Source organism: Rhinopithecus bieti, unplaced genomic scaffold, assembly GCF_001698545.2.
Source record: "Rhinopithecus bieti isolate Rb0 unplaced genomic scaffold, ASM169854v2 scaffold_9, whole genome shotgun sequence".
Taxonomy (NCBI): domain Eukaryota; kingdom Metazoa; phylum Chordata; class Mammalia; order Primates; family Cercopithecidae; genus Rhinopithecus; species Rhinopithecus bieti.
This window is the reverse complement of record NW_016802955.1, coordinates 45,893-49,233: the sequence shown is the minus strand read 5'-3', so window position 1 is coordinate 49,233 and position 3,341 is coordinate 45,893. Positions and strand designations below refer to the sequence as shown.

Sequence of the window (3,341 nt, the reverse complement as noted above, 5' to 3'; positions counted from 1 at the left end):
CCCCCCCCCCACACACACACACCCCTGGTCAAGAATGAACTATTTGTTCTTCTTGTGTGTAGGGACAATGGGTGGATTGCCATGTGGGGAGGATTTGCAGTTGTAGGAATGCCACAGGCAAACCTGTTGTTTTGGCTAGGCTTCTAGAACAGGTGGCCATGCTTTTCCTTTTGCCTGGGAACAGAGCAAATTCCTTCTCAAGGAAGGTACATAAAAGTTTCCCGTTTATGATCAGAGTGCAGAGACAGGTTGGCACATATTTTAAAATTACTTCCTGATCAAGGTGAGTCAGATTTACACTTTTCTTTGGCCTAACTCAGCCGTAGCCTTAGGAACCCTCAAAGAATACTATCCTTCTACACCTGAAGTGGTGGCTTCAGGTGTGTTCCTTTTCTGCCAACCTGGCAGAAGCCCAAACCCCTCTGAATCTTATAGCTAGGCAAACAGCTTTCTAATTCTGCTGGCAATTTTTGGCTACCCAGAATTTCTGGCTATCAATGGCAGGCAGGGGTCTCTTCTGGGCTGCCACACCAGTGTATGGCATTTGTGCAGCCCTAGGGACAGATCACTCATCAGCAAAGAGACTGAATTTCATTGCTGAGCTGATGATACACAGGTCTGTTTGATAGTTAACACTGTAAATCCAGCTGGAGCTGCCGGGCTGAGATGACAAATTGGCTGATGGGTGCGATTCACCCTGCCTGGATTCTACAGTCAAGTTTCCCCAAGAGAAACTCAAAGTAGGGATTAATCCATGCCAATAACACCGCCATCTCATTCCTCCCTACATTCTTGTTCTGACTGCAGTGAAACAACTTGCTAGATTCTGGAAACTGTCCTTGTTCTTTGGATGAACAATGATCCTGTCTCTCTCCTTCACCTCCTCCCCTGTTCCATCCCACCCTCTTTCCAAGTTCTGAACGGCCAAAAAAAATTAGTAGACATACATAGCTGTGAGATGAAAAGTTGTCCATTCATTAAATAACTAGGGAGTTCGCTACTTGTGCCCCTAAAACTTCAATACTAGGCTGTTTTCCAACTTCACGTAAATGCCACAACAAACTAGGCATGGGAAAAACCATCCCAAGCTGGGGGAAGCAAGCCTTGGGCAAAAGGAACGGAGACTGCCATGGTTCCTGAGGAATTGTGTGGGAACAGGGATTCTGGAAATTGAGCTCAGACACCACTGAGGAGAGGACAGGTGGCTCTGCACAGGATCAAATAACTTCTTTGTTCCAGCTAAGGACCTATGTCAAAAATGTTTTGCGTTCCTCTTTTTCCTTTTCAATCCTTTCCAATTAACCTTCTCCTTCCTTTTCCTCCTCCCACTTTAGTAGACATTAAAAGTATGAGGTTGGACTGTGAGTCTGCAGAACTTAAAGAAAACGAGCGTCAGCCCCACAGTCCCCAGCAAGGCAAGGGCAATTCGTTGCAAGCAGAGGGCACTTGCTCCTCCGCAAGTATTTTTCTGCACTCCCTGAAACTTGCCAAGCATGCTTGCTGAGCGAACAAGTGAGGGGGCCAGAAGGCGGAGGGTTTGCGCTGACCATTCGACCATTCGAAGGGGGCTCTGCTTCATCTCCCAAGGCTGTGTGAAAGGGACAGAAAGTTCTAAATCCCTCGCCTGCGCTCCTAAATGGAAAGCTCACTTCCCCCAAAGTGTGCAGGGTGGCGAGCGCCCAACCCACTTAGAAGAAAAGTGAAGAGCTTTTCCGGTTGCGATACAGATGCTAACTTTCCCACTCAGATTATTCAGGGCTGGTAAAAAGCAATAGCATTCCTCTTGAAATCCCTGCCCTTCCAGCCTATTGGCATGTTTTTCCGGCCTTGTTTTCTCCTTATATGAGTATTGCTCTTGATATTTAAATATTGACATAAGATTTTTCCATAACTTTGATTGAGTTGTAAATCACACCCTCTCCTTGGCTTCCTACATCAACTTTTTCTTTCCTTTTCTTGCTTAACAGCAAAGCTATAAACCTCTTCCTGGACTGATAAGGAATTTTATCATCATGCCCCAGAGCCACGGAAGAGGCTGTTGGTTTAGAATTCTTTTCAAAGACTCATTTAAGTAATCCCCCAGCCCTTTCTCCGCTGTTTTCAGGGCTGTCTTCTCACGTCCAGAAGCAATACAGTTTCCAAACTGCTAGAACAGAAAAACAAATTTGCATTTTTCTGGAAGGACTGCCTGTGCTCATTTCAAGCTGGTTCCGCCTTCTTCGCCAGAAACACAGTAAGTGCTCAGAATGCGAAACCAAAATGAGATAAGCGGCCCCGTGAAATTCTTTTTCAGGACATTCAGCTGTCTTTATTCTAGCCCAAAGCATAGGGTAGAGGCACTAAAAGCTCGAGACACATCCTGCACGATACATTTCAGCGACCGCAAACTGGAATTGATTTACATATATTCTACAAACTGCTTGTAAGCCCTTTACAACGACTGCCTGACATCAACCACAATTAGAAGCAAAAGTGGGGGCGGCTGGCGAGGGCCAGACCGGGGTGGCTCAGGTAATGTGCTTCTTTGGTTGTCTTAGGAAAATGCAGCCCCGTCTTTCCGCCAAACGCATCGACTATGGCCAGGCGCCTGCTAACCAAGCAAGCTCTCCGGAGTAACAGGTCGCAGGGGTCCCGGGCGGCGCCCGCCCCCTCCGCCGCCAGCGCAGCCGCCTGAGCTTACCTGCCTCATGTTTAGAATCCCATGACCCATCCGGCAGGGAGCGAGCTGCATCGGAGCCCGCGCCGCAGTCTTCAGAGCGGAAACACCGAACCCAACAGGAGCCCGCAAGACAAAAGCAACCCGGCGAAATCTACGGGCAGCAAAGAGCACGTTTTCGTCCTCTTTTTCTTTGATCTGTTGCTACACGCACTCCGCCCGAGACAATGTCAAGTTTCTCAACCTTTTCTCCCCCAGCCTATGAAAAGTCGGTCGCAGGGAAGCGAGGACCGCCTGGCTCTTATTTCAAATCAGTTCTCAGAGACGTCGTAGGTGGCTGGCTTGGGCCGCGGAGGAGCTTCGCCAATCAGAAGTAAGGGGGTGGGTCCTGGGAGCCAGAACGGCTGCCTCCGCGAGGATTAGGGGAGCTTTCAGGATTCAAATGACTGGAAGCAGCTGGAAACAGAGTCCAAAGCTCCAAAAGTAAAGGATGAATTCTATTCTTATCTAACAGCTCTACTTCTGCTAAAAGCTTAACTAGCTAAGGGCCTTAAATCCTTGCATTTTAAGAGTTCCCTAACAGCGTTAAAACATTTGGAAAGTGCAAAATTATTTCAGCCAGAAAAGTTCAACACTCAGGACCCGAGGGTATTTTTAAAAGGGTATCTTGCACTGAAGCCCTATT

At 47.8% G+C, this 3,341-nt stretch overlaps 1 protein-coding gene across 2 annotated transcripts in view; it reads right to left on the bottom strand.

The window, feature by feature from the left end:
• MID1 (midline 1) overlaps nucleotides 1-3,025 on the bottom strand; it is a 200,952-nt gene extending 197,927 nt beyond the window's left edge. For both annotated transcript variants that reach the window (XM_017858647.1, XM_017859982.1), the window contains exon 1: nucleotides 2,681-3,025. The gene's annotated coding sequence lies outside the window, so the exon portion shown is untranslated. The remainder of the gene's footprint in view (nucleotides 1-2,680) is intronic.
• Between the last annotated feature and the right edge of the window lie 316 nt (nucleotides 3,026-3,341).